Here is a 20,457-nt window from a genome sequence, read left to right as displayed (position 1 = left end):
ACAAAACGGTCCTCCCGGACCTTTTTCTTCTCGATATGCGAGGGGAAAATTGCTTTTGCCTCTGTCTCTGGAAGGCTCACCCCTCCCCTTTGAAGTGTCACCACGACCTCGAGATCTGACCATTTTCTGTAATAAGCAACAATAGAATTCAGTTGTAATTCAGTTGAACACAGACATTATATCACATTGCATAACATAAGTGCAGGGAGGGGAAGTGCGGTCTGCATAACTGCAAGTGCGGTTGCAGACTGGGTTGTGCGGACTGCATAATTTGGAAGTGCGGCCGTAGAGATGGAACTGCAGTCCGTACTATTTGGAGTGCGACTGCAGAATAGAAGTGTGGTCCGCACATTTCTCATTGCGGCCGCACTTTAGAATTCCCAAAAGTGCCAACTTTCTAATGACAGAGATTGGCCTGATCTACGGTCGCACACACTTTTCTGCGACCGCGATGGAATTTCTACGGTCCGCACAATTTCAAGTGCGGCCACACAATTTAATTAACCAAAGACCCTAGATTTCAACTTCTGCAGACCGCACAATTTCTTGTGCGACCACAGATTTCATAAATCAAAACGATTAGACTTCTAGGATTTTCACGTTTTTTGCAAAGATTCAACATGGTATTAGCAATTAATCATGCAAATGAATTTACAAAGTCCCTATAAAGCAATTAGTAGTTGACCCATTATAGATTAACCCCCACATGGTAGTAAAATAGAAATCTATTGACAAATGGCCTAAAATTATCTAACAAATTATAAATTTAACTAAAAAGTGAAAAATTCTATGAGAAATTAAACATACCAGATATGAAGGAGTGCAACTACGTGATCACAGATGTGTATGGAGTGTGGCAGATGATTGAAAATATGATTTTCAAGTTTTAGAATTTAGAATGCTTAGAGAGGAAAAAACTTGTACAGTATCCCAAGGTTACTATTTATAATCAGACGCCGACTTGGGGAATGAAAGGAGAAGTGCGGCTGCAAAATTCCTTCTGCGGTCCGCACTCTATTACTTGAAGGCTCGATAGCCTTGTTGATCTACGGTATGCACAATATGTTGTGCGACCATAGATTTTGGCTGCGGACCGCATAATTCGATGTGCGACAGCAAAATGGCCAATTTTCTGACAGACCAAACTTCAGAGAGTTTGAAATTTCCCATCTCAATTTGTGTGGTCCACACAAGAATTGTGTAGTCCGCACAAGAATTGTGCAGTCATAGTTGCCTTCTGCTATAGCATTCAGAACTATGCGGTCCGCACTTTAACGTCACGACATGATGTAGATTACCATCACTTCAAATGAATAAGTGCCACCACGTGGCCATCATCAGCTTGTCCCAAATTATGCTTCACCCGGAGACCATTGACTCGGAATACCTCATCATTTTTGTTCTTCAAGTCCAATGCACCAAAAGGTGTCATACTCACAATTTCAAAGGGACCACTCTATTTGGATTTCAGCTTTTCGGGAAACATCTTCAATCGTGATTTGAACAACAAAACAAGATTGCCCACCTTAAACTCCTTGTTTCGGATGTATTTGTCATGAAGGTACTTCATTCTCTCTTTGTACAAGGACGAAGTTGCATATTCATGGCACCGAAACTCATCCAATTCATTCAAATGTGCAAGCCGCAAGTTAGCGGCTACATCCCAATCAAGATTTAACTTCTTTAAAGCCCATATGGCCTTGTGCTCAAGTTCCACCGGAAGATGACAAACTTTGCCAAACACCAACCGGTATGGAGACATCCCGATAGGAGTTTTGAAACCAGTTCGATAAGCCCACAGTGCATCATCAAGCTTTTTTGACCAATCCGTCTGGTTAGCATTCACTGTTTTGGACAAGATACTCTTTATCTACCGGTTAGAGACTTCCACTTAACTGCTAGCTTAAGGATGATATGGAGTCGTAACTTTATGAGTGACCCCATACTTGCAAAGCAAGGTGTCAAAAGCCTTGTTACAAAAATGCAACCCCCCATCACTTATGATAGCCCGCGACGTGCCAAATCTTGTGAAAATATTCTTCTTCATAAATGCCACCACACTTCTCTATTCATTGTTGGGTAGAGCAACGGCCTCAACCTATTTAGACACATAATCAACCGCGACTAAGATGTAGGTTTTTCCATAAGAACTCACAAAAGGACCCATGAAGTCAATACCCCACACGTCAAAGATATCAATCTCCAATTTGGTAGTGAGAGGCATTTCATTCTTCTTCGAGAGTACACTTGCCCGTTGGCATTCATCACATCTTTTCACCATATCACTTGCATCTTTATAAAGAGTGGACCAAAAGAAACCACAACTTATCACTTTAGCCGCTGTTCTCGCTCCGTCATGGTGACCACCATAAGGCGAAGAATGGCAAGCCTCAAGAATAAGATTTTATTCTTCATCTGGTACACATCTTCTAATTACCCCATCCGTGCAAATCTGGAAGAGGTAAGGATCGTCCGAATAATAGTCTTGACAATACCGTTTGAGATTCTTCCTTTGACTTGAAGAGACCTTATCCGGAATGATTCCACACACAAGGAAGTTTGCTAGATAGACAAACCATGGCACATCCTTCATTGAAATAGGCAAGAGTTGCTCATCAGGGAAGGAGTCATTGATTTCAAGGCCATCATGGGGTCTCCCCTCCTCCTCCAAACGAGACAAGTGGTCCGCCACTTGATTTTCACTCCCTTTTCGATCTTGGATGTCAATATCAAACTCTTGCAACAATAGCACCGTGATGACCCAAAATATCATCTTTAAATTTAATAAGTAATTATGTGTTCTAAAACCTTGAAAAGCACTAATTATCATTCCTCGACTCGCGTGCGTAGTCCGAAAAATTTTCAGGAAAGTTTTTATGTGAAAATTGGATTAAAATGTGAAATAAAGCCTTAAAACTCAATTGAGTTGACTTTGGTCAATATTTTGAGCAAATGGACCCGGATAAGTATTTTGACAGTTCCGGTAGCTCTGTATCATGATTTGGGGAAAGGGCGTATGCCCGGAATTTAATTTGGAGGTCCTTAGCTCAAGTTATAACCATTTAACAGAAACTAGTAAATCAAAGGCTAAAGATTTTCAAGTTTGACCACGGGGTTGACTTTTTGATATCGGAGCCGGAATACGATTCTGTGAATTTGAATAGCTCTGTTATGTCATTTAGGACTTGTGTGCCAAATTTGAAGTCATTCCGGATTCATTTAATATGTTTTGGCACGAGATTTGCAAATTGAAAAGTTTAAAACTCTTAAGTTCTAATCGGGGTGTGAATTGTAATTTCAGCGTTGTTTGACATGATATTAGACCCTGAGTAAGTCCGTATTATGTTACGGTACTTATTGGTATATTCGGACGGGGTCCCGAGTACTCCGAGTGTGATTCGGATCGAATTGTGAACTTAAGCCAATTCTGGAAATTTCTGCATCTGATGTAATCACACCTGCGAGGGTCTTGGCCGCAGGTGCGATGCCTCAGGTGAGATGCCGCAGGTGCGGCGGAATCGCACAGATGCGGGACTGGGCTGGCCTGGGGTCTTCGCTGGTGCGGCCATTTTGCGAAGAAGCGGATGTCGCAGGTGCGACAGGAATGTCCGCAGATGCGGAACTTCACATGGCAGCCTGGCATCACAAATGCGAGCCTTGTCTCGCAAATGCGAGTCCACAGATGCGGAACTTTTATCCGCAAATACGAAAATGACTAGGCAGAGCCCATAAATTCAGAAGTCGCCATTTTTACTCATTTTTGAGTTTTAAGTCTCGGATTTGGGCGATTTCAAGGGAAATTTTCACGACTTTGAATTGGGTAAGTGTTCTATAACCAAAAGTGATTATATTTCACAAATCCATATCTATATTCATTATTTATTTCGGATTTAGATGGAAGAAATTGGAATTTTTGTAAAACTTTCCAAAAACGAAATTTTAAGATTTGAAGGTCCATTTGACATCGGAATTTGATAAATTTTATATGGTTGGACACGTATCGAAACGAGAGTTCAGATTTCGTACGTTTTCCCGAGATTTGAGATGTGGGTCCCGCTGTCGAATATTTAAATGAAATTCGATTTTTATTCGAAAAATTAGTAAATTCATATGGATTTAATTCCTATGATTCGTATTGAGTATATCGAATTGTTCTTTAATAGATTTGAAGCTTTTGGAGACAAATTTAAAAGGAAAAGGTGTGGTCGAGTAATTGAATGGAATTTGCAAAGCGAGGTAAGTGTCGTGGTTAACCTTGACTTGAGGGAATAGAACCCTTAAATTATTTGTTATGTGAATCGCATATGAACGACATATAGGCAAGGTGACGAGTGTCTATACGTCGTTGAATTAATTATTTGCATAATTATTTGAAAATCATAAATTATTTTAAATCATGAATGAATTATTATATTAATTGTTTCGCTCATAATTTCTTGTCAAATATTAATTCTTGAATTCCTGTAATAATTTCTACATGCTTATTTGAATTATGTGCATTAATTTCTACTTGACATTTAGTATATTAAACATTAAACTGCCTATTTGCTCCTCGATTTCCATAATAAATTATTATTTGTCATTGTTTGTTTCATAATTAAATCATAATTATTGTATGCTTGTTGTCTTAAAAGTTTATATTAATTGTTGCATATATTGGGGAAATTTCTTCTTTAAGAATTGGTAAATGAATATATTGGAGGAGAGGCTTGCACGCCGCAATAGAATTGATCGAAATGAATATATATGAAGATCGGGTTGCACGTCGCAACAGACTTATTAAAATTCCATATTTGATGATCAGGTTGCACGCTGCAACTGACTTGATTAAAATAAATATATTGGAGGAGCAGGTTGCACGCCGCAAAAAAATAGAATATCAATATATTGTGAGAGCGGGTTGTACGCTGCAACGGAAATTGATAGAAATGAGAATTGGTTATGACTGCTGGGTTGGCTTCAATTATTATAAATGAGTTATCTGATTTATTTCTATTATTTGTTGTTGTTAATAATATTGCGTACAGGTTAATGTAAGTGACCCGCCTTAGCCTCGTCACTACTTCGTCGAGGTTAGGCTCAGCACTTACCAGTACATGGAGTTGGTTGTACTGATACTACACTCGGCACTTCTTGTGAAGATTTTGGAGTTTGTCCCAGCGGCGTACCATAGACTTGCTCGGATTTCAGCTACTAGAGGAGACTTGAGGTATAACTGCACGGCGTCCGCAGTTTCTGAAGTCCCAATCTACTTTGCTTTAGTTGTGTGTTTATTTTCAGACAGCTTTATCTTATTCAGCCCCTTATTTGTATTATTCTAGAAGCTCGTGCACTTGTGACACCAATTCTGGGATGGTATTTAGACACCGTTGTTTTTATGGATTATTCACTATATTTTAGAATTTACTTCCGCAATTGTTATTTGTTATTAATAAATTTAAATTTTTTTTAAAAAAATGGATAATATTATTCTAACGTTGGCTTTCCTAGCAAGTGAAATTTTAGGCGCCATCACGGTCCGAAGGTGGAAATTTCGGGTCGTGACAGTTGGTATCAGAGCACTAGGTTACATAGGTCTCACTAGTCACGAGAAAGCTTAGTAGAGTCTGAAGGATCGGTATGGAGACGTCTGTACTTATCTCTCAGAGGCTATAAAGTTTAGGAATAATATCACTTCTTTCTTATTCTGTCGTGCTAATTTATTCTACCATCGATGATTGAATCATTCTACTCTTATTCTCTCGCAGATGGTGAGAACACGTAATACCTCTACCGATGCCCCCGGTGGCAACTATGGCCAAGGGTAGAAGTCGAGGTCGTGCTAGAGGCAGAGGTAGAGCTCAGTCAAGAGCTCGAGCAGCTGCACCTGTTATAGAACCTCAGGTGGATCTTGGGGAGGAAGTTCCAGTTCATAATGTACCAGTTGGACTAGTTAAGGTCCCAGAAGGATTCATAGCCACTCCAGTACTTCAGGACGCTCTAGTCCGTTTGGTAAGTCTTATGGAGGGCGTGGCCCAGAATGCTACATTTCCAGTGGCACCAGCCTTCTCGCAGGCTGGGGGAGGAGCACAAACTCCCACTACACCTGCTCCGGAGCAGATGGCTTCCCAGAATCAGTCTCCAACAGCCCCGCTAGTTGGGGTAGTTCATCCAGTTGTTGCGGCACAGACCGGTGATAGGCTCGCCATGTCTTTTGAGGCCTTATTGAGACTGGATAAGTTAACTAAGCTCTTTCTAGTTCACTTCAGTGGTACACCTTTTGAGGACCCACAGGATTATCTTGAACGCTGCCACGAGGTGTTGCGGAACATGGGTATAGTTGAGACCAATGGGGTTGATTTTGCTGTATTTTAGATGACGGGTTCTGCCAAGAGGTGGTGGAGATATTATACATTGACCCGACAAGTCGGATCTCCTGCACTTACCTAGGAGCAGTTTTCTCAGCTATTTCTGGAGAAGTTCCTCCTTATCACACTAAGAGAGGAATTCCGCAAGCAATTCGAGCGTCTACAGCAGGGCAGTATAACTGTTACTCAGTATGAGTCCCGTTTTGTGGATTTGGCCCGTCATGCTCTCCTTTTACTACCTACAGAGGGAGAGAGAGTGAGGAGGTTTATTGAGGGACTCACCCACCCTATCAAACTTCAGATGGCCAAGGAGACCGAAAGTGAGATTTTTTTTTCAGGCGGCTACTAATGTCGCAAGGAGGATCGAGATGGTTCTTACACAGGAGAGAGGGGAGAGGTCTGATAAGAGGCCTCGTTAGTTCGGTGGTTTCTATGGTGCCTCGTCTGGAGGCAGGGATAAAATTGGTAGGGGTCATCCTCCCAGAACATTTCATTCAACACTTCATGCATCTCCCGGTGCTTCAGGGAGTCACGGTCCTATTATGCCTTACTATGGATAGCTAGCATTTAATGCACATTCAGCTCCTATCAGTGCACCACCATTCCAGAGTTACTACAGTGGTTATCCGGCCCATCTGGGTCAGCTTCAGCTTTAGCAACCACGGCATCAGGATAGGTGTTATGAGTGTGGGAACATTGGTCACATCAGGAGGTATTGCCCTAGATTGGCAAGTAACAGATCTCGGCAAGATTCTCGTGCCATCATACCGGCACTGGTTGCTTCACCGCCTGCTCAGCCAGCTAGAGGTAGGGGTCAGGTAGCTAGAGTTAGAGGTTAGGCCATTAAAGGTGGAGGTCATGCCATTAAAGGTGGAGGTCAGATAGTTAGAGGTGGAGGCCAGCCAGTTAGAGGCCGTCCTAGGGACGCAGTTCAAAGTTGTGGGGCTCAACCCCGATTTTATGCTTTTCCAGCTAGACCTGAGGCCGAGTCATCTGATGCTGTGATCACAGGTATTATTCCAGTTTGCCATAGAGATGGGTCAGTTCTATTTGATCTAGGATCTACTTATTCCTATGTGTCCTCCTATTTTGCTTCATATTTGGTTGTGCCTTGTGATTCTCTGAGTGCTTTTGTGTGTGTATCTACACCGGTGGGAGACTCTGTTTTAGTAGATCATGTCTATCGTTCGTGTGTGATTACTATTGGTAATCTTGAGACTAGCGTGGATCTTCTACTTCTTGATATAGTAGATTTTGATGTCATATTAGGTATGGATTGGTTGTCCCCTTATCAAGATATATTGGATTGTCATGCCAAGACAGTGACCCTAGCTATACTGGGGTTACCTCGTTTAGAGTGGAAAGGAACTCCTGGTCATTCTGCCCACAAGGTTATTTCTTATATGAAAGCTCGGCGTATGGTAGAGAAAGGGTGTCTAGCATATTTGGCTTATATTGGCGATCCCAGTGCGGATGTTCCTTCTATGGACTCAGTACCAGTTGTTCGTGAATTTCCAGAAGTATTTCCGGCGGATTTGCCGGGGATGCCACCCGACAGAGATATTGACTTCTGTATTAATTTGGCTCCGGGCATTCAACCCATTTCTATTCCATCATACCGGATGGCCCCGCCAGAGTTGAAAGAATTGTAAGAGCAGTTACAAGACTTTCTTGATCAGGGATTCATTAGACCTAGTGTCTCACCCTGGGGTGCACCAGTATTATTTGTAAAGAATAAAGATGGCTCTATGTGGATGCGTATAGATTATCGGCAGTTGAACAAGGCCACTATCAAAAACAAATATCCGCTGCCAAGAATTGATGACTTATTTGATCAGCTTCAGGGTGCCAAGGTATTTCGAAGATCGATTTGAGGTCTGGTTACCATCAGTTGATGATTAGGGCATCTGATGTCCCTAAAATAGCTTTTCGGACTCGGTATGGGCATTACGAATTCCTAGTGATGTCATTTGGGTTGACAAATGCCCCAGCAGCATTTATGGATTTGATGAATCGGCTGTTCAAGCCTTATTTGGATTCTTTTGTGGTTGTATTCATTGATGATATCTTGATTTACTCCAGCAATCGAGAGAAGCATGAGCAGCATCTTCGAAGTGTGCTTCACACTTTGAAGAATAATCAGTTATATGCCAAGTTTTCAAAATGTGAGTTTTGGTTAGACTCAGTTGCCTTTTTGGGGCATGTTGTATCGGCAGAAGGCATAAAGGTGGATTCTAATAAGATTTAGGATGTTCATAATTGGCCTAGACCTACTTCAGTTATAGAGATCCGGAGTTTTCTGGGTTTAGCAGGTTACTATCGTCGGTTCGTGGAAGGGTTTTCATCTATAGCAAACCCATTGACCAGACTGACCTAGAAAGGTGTCCCATTCAGATGGTTAGACGAGTGTGAGTTGAGTTTTCAGAAACTCAAGACTGCTTTGACTACGGCGCTAGTGTTGGTATTACCCACATGTTCAGGATCGTATATGGTATATTGTGATGTATCTCACATTGGGCTTGGTGCAGTATTAATGCAAGATTGCAGGGTGATTGCATATGCATCGCGGCAGTTTAAGGTTCACGAGAAGAATTATCATGTTCATGACTTAGAACTGGCAGCCATTGTTCATGCATTGAAGATTTGGAGGCATTACCTCTACGGTGTCTCATGTGAGGTATTTACTGATCATCGTAGCCTTCAGTACCTGTTCAAACAAAAAGATCTTAATTCGAGGCAGAGAAGATGGTTGGAGTTGTTGAAAGACTATGATATTACCATTTTGTATCACCCCGAAAAGGCCAATATGGTGGCCGATGCTTTGAGTAGAAAGGTTGTGAGTATGGGCAGTCTTGCATATATTCTAGTGGGTGAGAGGCCATTAGCTGCAGATGTTTAGACTTTGGCTAATCAGTTCGTGAGGTTAGATGTTTCAGAACCCAGTCGGGTTCTAGCTTGCACAGTCGCTCAGTCTTCTTTATATGAGCGCATCAAAGAGAGACAGTATGATGATCCTCATTTACTTGTCCTTAAGGACACGGTGCGGCACGGTGATGCCAAACAGGTTGTTGTGGGGGAAGATGGAGTTTTGTGAATGCAAGGTCGTATTTTTGTGCCTAATGTGTATGGGCTTCGTAAATTAATTCTTGAAGAGACACACAGTTCCAGGTATTATATTCATCCAGGTACCGCCAAAATGTATCAAGATTTGAGGCAACATTATTCGTGGAGGAGAATGAAAAAGGATATAGTTGCATGTGTAGCTCGGTGTCTAAATTGTCATTAAGTTAAATACGAGCATCAGAGACCTGGTGGTTTGCTTCAGAAGCTAGAAATTCCTGAATGGAAATGGGAGCGTATCATTATGTATTTTGTTGTTGGACTCCCACGGACTCAGAGAAAATTTAACGTAGTTTGGGTCATTGTGGACAGGTTAACCAAATCAACACATTTCATTCCAATGACAGTTACCTATTCTTCAAAACGGTTAGCTGAAATTTACATTCGTGAGATTGTCCGCCTTCACGGTGTGCCCGTGTCTATTATTTCAGATCAAGGTACGCAATTTACCTCACATTTCTGGAGGGTTGTACAGCATGAGTTAGGCATGTGGGTGGAGTTGAGTACAACATTTCATCCACAGATAGACGGATAGTCAGAGCGCACTATTCAGATATTGGAAGATATGCTCCGCGCTTGTGTTATAGATTTTGGAGGTTCTTGGGATCATTTCTTGCCATGTGCGGAGTTTGCTTATAATAATAGCTATAAGTCTAACATTCAGATCGCTCCATATGAGGCATTATATGGAAGGCGATGTTGATCACCAGTTGGTTGGTTTGAACCGGGAGAGGCTCGGTTGTTGGGTACCGATTTGGTACAGGATGCCTTGGATAAGGTCCAGATTATTCAGGATCAACTTCGCACAGCTCAGTCTAGGAAAAAGAGTTATGCCGACCATAAAGTTTGTGATATTGCCTTTATGTTTGGAGAAAGAATATTTTTCCGAGTTTCACCTATGAAAGGTGTAATGAGGTTTAGAAAGAAGGGCAAGTTGAGCCCTAGGTATATCGGACCCTTTGAAATTCTTGAAAGGGTGGGTGAAGTAGCCTACAGGCTTGCATTACCACCTAGTTTATCAGAGGTTCATCCGGTGTTCCATGTGTATATGCTCCGAAAATATCATGGTGATCCGTCCCATGTGTTAGATTTCAGCTCAGTCCAATTGGACAAAGATTTGACTTACGAGGAGGAGCCAGTGGCTATTCTAGCCCGGCAGGTCCGACAGTTGAGGTCTAAGAGTTATCCTTCAATTCGGGTGCAATGGAGAGGTCAGCCGGTAGAGGCATCTATCTGAGAGTCCGAGTCGGACATGTAGAGTAAATATCCACACTTATTCACCAGCTCAGGTACTTTTTCTAACTCCATTCGAGGACGAACGTTTGTTTTAGAGGTGGAGAATGTGATTACCCCAAATGTCATCTTTAAATTTAATAAGTAATTCTGTGTTCTAAAACCTCAAAAAGCACTAATTATCATTCCTCGACTCATGTGCGCAGTCCGTAAAATTTTTCGGAAAGTTTTTATGTAAAAAATAGATTAAAATGTGAAATAAAGCCTTAAAACTCAATTGAGTTGACTTTGGTCAACATTTTGAGCAAACAGACCTGGATCAGTGTTTTGACAGTTCCGGTAGCTCCGTATCGTGATTTGGGACTTGTGTGTATGCCCAAAATTTAATTTGGAGGTCCCTAGCTCAAGTTATGACAATTTAACAAAACCTAGTAATTCAAAGGCTAAAGCTTTCCAAGTATGACCACGGGGTTGACTTTTTGATATCGGAGCCGGAATCTGGTTCAGAAAATTTGAATAGCTCTGTTATGTCATTTAGGACTTGTGTGCCAAATTTAAAGTCATTCCGGATTCATTTAATATGTTTTGGCACGAGATTTGCAAATTGAAAGGTTTAAAACTCTTTAGTTCTAATCGGGGTGTGAATTGTAATTCCAGCATTGTTTGACATGATATTAAACCCCGAGTAAGTCCGTATTATGTTACGGGACTTATTAGTATATTCGGACGGGGTCCCGAGTACCCCGAGTGTGATTCAGATCGAATTGTGAACTTAAGCCAATTCTTGAAATTTCTGCCTTTGATGTAATCGCACCTTCGAGGGTCTTGGGCACAGGTGCGGCGGGATTGCGCAGATGCTGGACTGGGCTGGCCTGGGGTCTTTGCAGGTGCGGCCATTTTGCGCAGAAGCGGATGTCGCAGGTGCGACAGGAATGTCCGCAGATGCGGAACTTCACTTGGCAGCCTGGCATCGCAAATGCGAAACTTTTATCCGCAGATGCGAAAATGACTGGGCAGAGCCCATAAATTCGGAAGTCGCCATTTTTACTCATTTTTGAGTTTTAAGTCTCGGATTTGGGCGATTTCAAGGGGGATTTTCACGACTTTGAATTGGGTAAGTGTTCTATAACCAAAAGTGATTATATTTCACAAATCCATGTCTATATTCATCATTTATTTCAGATTTAGATGGAAGAAATTGGAATTTTTGTAAAACTTTCCAAAAAACGAAAATTTAATATTTGAAGGTCCATTTGACATCGGAATTTGATAAATTTTATATGGTTGGACTCGTATCGGAACAGGTGTTCGGATTTGTAAGTTTTTTCTGGGATTTGGGATGTGGGTCCCACTGTCGAATATTTAAATGAATTTCAGATTTATATCCGGAAAATTAGTATATTCATATGGATTTAATTCCTATGATTCGTATTGAGTATATCGAATTGTTTGTGAATAGATTTGAAGCTTTTGGTGACAAATTTAAAAGGAAAAGTTGTGGTCGAGTAATTGATTGGAATTTGCAAAGCGAGGTTAGTGTTGTGGTTAACCTTGACTTGAGGGAATAGAACCCTTAAACTATTTGTTATGTGAAATGCATGTGAACGACGTATAGGCGAGGTGACGAGTGTCGACACGTCGTCAAATTAATTGTTTGCATATTTACTTGAAAATTTATAAATTGTTTTAAATCATGAATTAATTGTTATAATAATTGTTTCTCTCATATTCTTTGTCAAATATTAATTCTTGAATTCCTATATTAATTGTTACATCTTATTTGAATTTGTGTATTAATTGCTACTTGACATTTAGCATATTAAACGTTAAACTTCCTATTTTCTCCCTGATTTCCATAATAAATTGCTATTTGTCATTGTTTATTTCATAATTAAATCATAATTATTCTATGCTTGTTTCCTTAAAATTTTATATTAATTGTTGCATCTATTGGGGAAAGTTCTTCTTTAAGAATTGGTAAATGAATATATTGGAGGAGCGAGTTGCATGCCGCAACAGAATTGATTGAAATGAATATATATGAGGATCGAGTTGCACGCCGCAACAGACTTATTAAAAGACCATATTAAAGGATCGGGTTGAACGCCGCAACAAACTTATTTAAAAGTCGATATATATAAATATATTGGGCGATCGGGTTGCACGCCACAACAGACTTGATTAGAATGAATATATTGGAGGACCGGGTTGCACGCCGCAACAAAATAAAATATGAATATATTGTGAGAGCGGGTTGCACGCTGCAACGGAAATTGATAGAAATGATAATTGGTTATGACTGCTGGGTTGGCTTCAATTATTATAAATGAGTTATCTGATTTATTTCAATAATTTGTTGTTGTTACTAATATTGTGTACAGATTAATGTAAGTGACCTGCCTTAGCCTCGTCACTACTTCGTCGAGGTTAGGCTCAGCACTTACCAGTACATGGGGTCGGTTGTACTGATACTACATTCTGTACATCTTGTGCAGATTTCGGAGTTGGTCCCAGCGGCGTACCATAGACTTGCTCGGATTTCAGCTACTAGAGGAGACTTGAGGTATAACTGCACGGCGTCCGCAGTTTCTGAAGTCCCCATCTACTTTACTTTAGCTGTGTGTTTATTTTCAGACAGCTTTATCTTATTCAGCCCCTTATTTGTATTATTCTAGAAGCTTGTGCACTTGTGACACCAATTGGACACCGTTGTTTTTATGGATTATTCACTATATTTCAGAATTTACTTCCGCAATTGTTCTTTGTTATTAATAAATTTTTAAAAATAAATAAAAAATAGATAATATTATCCTAACGTTGGCTTTCCAAGCAAATGAAATGTTAGGCGCCATCACGGTCCAAAGGTGGGAATTTTGGGTCGTGACAAGTACCAATCTCATCAACCGAGATTTTGAATCTTTCTTGCTCATAAGATAGCGAAGTGCCGCATGATCTGTATGAACAATAACCTTTGCACCCATCAAGTATGGGCGGAACTTCTCAGTATCAGACACAATGGCAAGGAGATCTTTATCGGTAATGGTGTAATTTACTTGGGCATCATTCATGATCTTACTAGTATAGTAGACCGGATGAAAAATCTTGTTGATACGTTGCCCCAAAACTGCTCCAATCGCTACATCACTAGCATCGCACATGAGCTCAAAAGGAATACTCTAATTAGGAACGGTGATAATAGGAGTTGTTGTCAACTTGAACTTCAGCAATTCAAAGGCTCTCATGCAATCATCATTGAAGTGAAATTTAGCATTTTTCTCCAAAAGTTTGCACAAGGGATTCACCACTTTGGAAAATTCCTTTATGAAGCGTCGATAGAACCCCGCGTGACCCAAGAAACTTCTCACTCCTTTCACGGATGTTGGAGGTGGAAGTTTAGAAATCACCTCTATTTTCGCCTTGTCGACTTCAATGCCCTTCTTTGAAATTTTGTGGCCAAGGACAATGCCCTCCCCGACCATGAAATGGCATTTCTCCCAATTCAACACCAAGTTCATTTCTTCACACCTTGCCAATACTTTATCCAAATTTGCCAAGCAATCATCAAAGGAATCCCCGACTACCAAAAAGTCATCCATGAAGACTTCAAGGTAGTCCTCTACCATATCCGTAAATATCGCCATCATACACCATTGAAAAGTGACATGTGCATTGCACAAGCCAAATGGCATCTACTTGAAAGCAAAAGTGTCATAGGGACAAGTGAAAGTTGTTTTCTCTTGATCTTCTGGGGCAATAAGGATTGGATTGTAGCCCGAATATCCATCTAGAAAGCAATAGAATGCCCGGCCGTCCAACCTATCATGCATTTGGTCTAGAAAGGGTAGTGGGAAATGGTCTTTCCTTGTGACTTTGTTTAGCTTTCGATAGTCCATACACACTCTCCACCAGGTCACCGTTCTTGTTGGAATCAACTCGTTCTTATCATTGGTGAACGCAGTTATGCCTCCCTTCTTCGGGACACATTGCACTAGAGAAGTCCACGAACTATCGAAAATAGGGTAGACCACCCCAACATCTAACCATTTGTTAATCTCCTTTTTGACCACGTCTTTCATAGCATCATTGAGTCTCCTTTGATGTTCAACGGATGGCTTGGCATCGTCCTCCAAGTTAATCTTGTGCATGCAAAATACTGGGCTTATTCCCCGAATATCCGCCAAAGTCCACCCAATAGCTTTCTTCCTCTTGTGGAGCACCGCCAATGTAGAGTCAACCTGTACGTTAGTCAAATAAGAGGAAAGAATAACTGGTAGAGTAGAACAAGTGCCAAGCAATTTATACCTAAGATGTGGAGGCAATGGCTTCAACTCTAAGATAAGAGGCTCTTCAATTGAAGGCTTTGTAGGAGGAGTTTTCCTATTCTCAAGATCCAAGGAAAGCTTTCGGGGTGCATAGTTGTACGACCCCATTCCTTGAAAAGAATTAACATATTCCATGAAGCCATCCATCTCGTCATCATTAAAATTGAGCAAGACGGCCTCAAACATGACACCCACATTAATCGTGGCACTTGTATCATAAATAATCACATCAGTCACCATGTTCACGAACGAACACACTTAATTTCTATCCGGTTGCCTCATAGATTTACACATGTGGAGCACTACCTTTTCATCACCCACCCAAAAAGTGAGGTCACCGGCTTCCACATCAACAAGATCCATCCCCGTAGCAAGGAAAGGTCTACCAAGAATAATCGGGACCTCATAGTCCACTTCACAATCAAGAATAACAAAATTCGCCGGGAGAATGAACTTGTCAACTCGAACCAATACATCCTCAATCACCCCCAACGATCTCTTCATTGTACAATCGGCCATTTATAATCTTATAGATGTGGGTCTTGGTTGCCCAATTCCCAATGTCTTGAAAACCGAATAGGGCATCAAATTGATACTCTCCCTAAGATCACAAAGAGCTTTTGAAAACTTGGCACTTCCAATGGTACAAGGGATTATGAAAGCACTGGGATTTTCCAACTTAGGAGCCATCGAATGCACAATTGCACTCACTTGGTACGTGACTTTGATAGTTTCAAAATCCATCGATCGCTTCTTTGTCGCCAAGTCCTTCATAAATTTTGCATATCTGGGCATTTGCTCCAAGGCTTAAACTAATGGTACATTTATCGAGAGACTCTTCATCATATCAATAAACTTTTTGAATTGATTCTTGCTGTTTTTCTTGGCAAGCCTTTGAGGATAGGGAGGAGGTGGCTTAGGTAATGTTTCCTTAGCTTTTTGCTCTACCGGTTCCGATATGTCAATCACATGATCCCTAGATGGGTTCACATCCTCTTGAGTCTCTTCCACCATGTCATCAATATCAATCCACACTTCCTTATTTGCATGGACAACATTGTTTGGGATCTCCTCTTCCTCTACCAGTTGCTCATCATCCACAAGTTGCCTTTGACTTGATGTAGGTGCATTCCCACCTCTTCCACTTCTTGTTATAACGGCCATGGCATGCCCCGTATTGTTCCCACCCTTTGGGTTCACCACCGTATCACTTGGTAGTGCCCCCTTAGGACGAGAATTTAAAGCTTGAGAGATTTGACCCATTTGCACTTCTAAGTTTCGTATTGACGTGTCGTGTGAAGAAAGTTGGGCATCGAAATCAGCATTATTCTCCATCATTTGCTTGAACATGTTCTCAATATGACTCATTTTATTGTTGGAGGAACTAGGACCATGAGAAGGATAAGGAGGTGAGTTGCTCGGTTGTTGATTCATCGGGGGCCTTTGAAAATCCAACCCCCGATTTTCTTGGTTGTTGTTCCACCCTCCTTGGTTGTTTCCTCCCCAATTGCCTTGATTGTTATTGTTTTGCCAATTCCTTTGGTTATTGCTTCCACTCCAATTTGCTTTATTGTTTCCACTATTCCAATTACCTTGGTTGTTAGAATTCCAATTGCCTTGATTATTTGAAGGTCTCCATTGTTGTTGACTAGGGCCTTGAAAGTTGTTTCTTTGCTATTGAAAGTTGTTCACATATTGGACTTCTTCGTCTTGATCATTATAAGAATCACCTTGATCAAATCCACTATCATCTTTGTCACGAACCGAAATTCCCGCCTTCGGACCGTGATGGCCCCTAACATTTCACTTGCTTGGAAAGCCAACGTTAGAATAATATTAGCCATTTCTAAAAAAAATTTAAATTTATTAATAACAAAGAAATAAATGCAGAAGTAAGGTCTGAAATATAGTGAATAATCCATAAAAATAACGGTGTCTAAATACCATCCCGGAATTGGTATCACAAGTCCACGAGCTTCTAGAATAATACAAATAAAGGTCTGAATAAAATAAAGTTGTCTGGAAACAAACACACAGCCAAAGTAAAATAGACAGGGACTTCGGAACTGCAGACGTCGTACAGTTATACCTCAAGTCTCCTGAAATCCGAGCAAGTCTATGGTACGCCGCTGGGACTAACTCCAAAACTGCACAAGAAGTGTAGAGTGTAGTATCAGTACAACCGACCCCATGTACTGGTAAGTGCTGAGCCTAACCTCGACGAAGTAGTGACGAGGCTAAGGCGGTTCACTTACTTTAACCTGTACGCAATATTAGTAACAACAACAAATAATAAAAATAAATCAGGTAACTCATTTATAACAATTGGAGCCAACTCAGCAGTCATAATTCATTATTATTTCAATCAATTTTCGTTGCAGCGTGCAAACCGCTCCCACAATATATTCATATTCAATCCTCCAATATATTTATTTTAGTCAAGTATATATATAGACTTTTAAATAAGTCTGTTGCGGCGTTCAATCCGATCCCCCAATATAGACTTTTAACAAGTTTGTTGTGGCGTGCAACCTGTTCCTCCAATATGGACTTTTTAATAAGTCTGTTGCGGCGTGCAACCCGATCCTCCAATATATGGACTTTTTAAATAGTCTATTGCGGCATGCAACTCGATCCCCCAATATATTCATTTCAATCAATTCTGTTGCGGCGTGCAACCCGCTCTTCCAATTTATTCATTTACCAATTCTTTTAGAAGAAATTGCCCCAATAGATGCAACAATTAATTTAAACTTTTAAGGCAACAAGCATAGAATAATTATGAAACAAAACAATGACAAATAGCAATTTATTATGGAAATCAGGGAGAAAATAGGCAGTTTAATATTTAATATGCTAAATGTCAAGTAGCAATTAATACACATATTCAAATAAGATGTAACAATTAATGCAGGAATTCAAGAATTAATATTTGACAAAGAATAGGAGAGAAATAATTATTATAACAATTAATTCATGATTTAAAATAATTTATGATTTTTCAAGTAAATATGCAAACAATTAATTTGACGATGTATAGACACTCGTCACCTCGCCTATACGTCATTCACATGCATTTCACATAACAAATAGTTTAAGGGTTCTATTTCCTCAAGTCAAGTTTAACCACGACCCTTACCTCACTTTGCAAATTCTAATAAATTATTCGACCACAGCTTTTCCTTTTGAATGTATCTCCAGAAGCGTCAAATCTATTCATAAACAATTCGATATACTCAATAGGAATCATAGGAATTAATTCCATATGAATTTAATAATATTTCGGATAAAAAATACGAAATTCATTTAAATATTCGACAGTGGGACCCACGTCTCAAATCCCATAAAAACTTGTAAAATGCGAATACCCGTTCCGCTACGAGTTCAACCATACAAATATTATCCAATTCTAATCTCAAATGGACTTTCAAAGCTTAAATTTTCGTTTTTGGAATCTTTTATAAAAATTCCAATTTCTTTCCTCTAAATCCGAAATAAATGATGAATATAGACATAGATTTATGAAATACAATCACTATATGATAAATAACACTTACCCAATTCAAAATTGTGAAAAAATTCCTTTGAAATCGCCCCTAAACCGAGTTTTAATTGAGGGTTTGTGAAAAATGGGAAAAATCCCATTTTGGTTATGTTTTAAGTCACATGCGTCAGGCCTTCTTCGCGTTCGCAAAGGGCCTATCGCGTTCGCGATGAGTAGCAGCCTGTGGCTTTCGCATTCATGAGTCCTCCTTCGTGTTCGCGAAGGCTTTTTTCCCCCTGTCCTTCACGTTCGCGTGCCCGTGCTCGCGTTCGCGTAGAAGGACGACTGACCCCTCCCCCAGGCCTCTAAAGCTTCGCGTTCGTGTTGAGCTGGTCGCATTCGCGAAGGGTAAAGTCCCCATAGCTTCGCGTTCACGAAGAAGGAAATTTCATCAAGCCCAGTTTGCTCTTCAGGTTCGTGAGAGTACATTCGCGAACGCGATGAAGGAAATACAAAAAGCCTGAAGTTGCGGAAAAGTAGATTTTTCTAAGTTCAAAATCATCCCGTAGCTTATCCGAAACTCACCCGATCCCTCGGGGCTCCAAACCAAACATGCACACAAGTTCAAAAACCTCATACAAACTTGCTCGCACGATCAAATCACCAAAATAATACCTAAAACTACGAATCGGACACCAAATCAAAGGAAATTTTCAAGGAAAATTTAAAACTTATATTTTTTAAAATCGGGCGTCCAAATCACGTCAAATCAACTTCGATTCTCACCAAATTCGGCAGACAAGTCATAAATATTATAGTGGACCTATACCGGCTCCGAAACCAAAATATGGACCCGGTGTCAATAAATCTAACATCATTAAATTTTTAAAAATCATTAAGCTTTCAAACATTTAATTTTTCATCAAAATTCCCTATCTCGGGCTAGGGACCTCGGAATTCGATTCCGGGCATACGCCCAAGTTCCAAATCACGATAGAAACCTACCGAAATTGTCAAAACACTGATCCGAGTCCATTTTCTCAAAATATTGACCAAAGTCATCTCAGTTGAGTTTTAAAGCTCTATTTCACCTTTTAATCCATGTTTTACATAAAAACTTTCCGAAAAATTGTATGGACTACGCACGCAAGTTGATGATTGATAAATAGTGCTTTTCAAGGTCTTAGAATACAGAATTAATTATTAAATTTAAAGATAAAATTTTGGGTCATCACATTCTCCACCTCTAAAACAAACGTTCGTCCTCGAACAGAGTTAGAAAAAGTACCTGAGCTAGAGAAAAGGTGTGGATATTTACTCTGCATGTCCGACTCGGACTCCCAGGTAGATGCCTCTACCGGCTGACCTCTCAATTGCACCCGAACTGAAGGATAACTCTTAGACCTCAACTGTCGGACCTGCCGGGCTAGAATACCCACCGGCTCCTCCTCGTAAGTAAAATCTTTGTCCAATTGGACTGAACTAAAATCTAACACATGGGATGGATCACCATGATATTTTTGGAGTATAGACACATGGAACACCGAATGAACCACTGATAAACTAGGTGGTAATGCAAGCCTATAGGCTACTTCACCCACCCTTTCAAGAATTTCAAAGGGTCCGATATACCTAGGGCTCAACTTGCCCTTCTTTCCGAACCTTATTACACCTTTCATAGGTGAAATCCGGAGCAATATTCTTTCCCCAACCATGAATGCAATATCACAAACTTTATGGTCGGCATAACTCTTTTGCCTAGACTGAGCTGTGCGAAGTCGATCCTGAATAATCTTGACCTTATCCAAAGCATCTTGTACCAAATTAGTACCCAATAACCGAGCCTCTCCCCGTTCAAACCAGCCAATTGCCGAACGACATCGCCTTCCACATAATATCTCATATGGAGCCATCTGAATGCTCGACTAATAGCTATTATTATAAGCAAACT

The sequence above is a fragment of the Nicotiana tomentosiformis genome, chromosome 7 (assembly GCF_000390325.3).
Source record: "Nicotiana tomentosiformis chromosome 7, ASM39032v3, whole genome shotgun sequence".
In the NCBI taxonomy this organism is placed as follows: domain Eukaryota; kingdom Viridiplantae; phylum Streptophyta; class Magnoliopsida; order Solanales; family Solanaceae; genus Nicotiana; species Nicotiana tomentosiformis.
The sequence above is the reverse complement of the archived record's forward strand: the minus strand, read 5'-3'. Positions refer to the sequence as shown.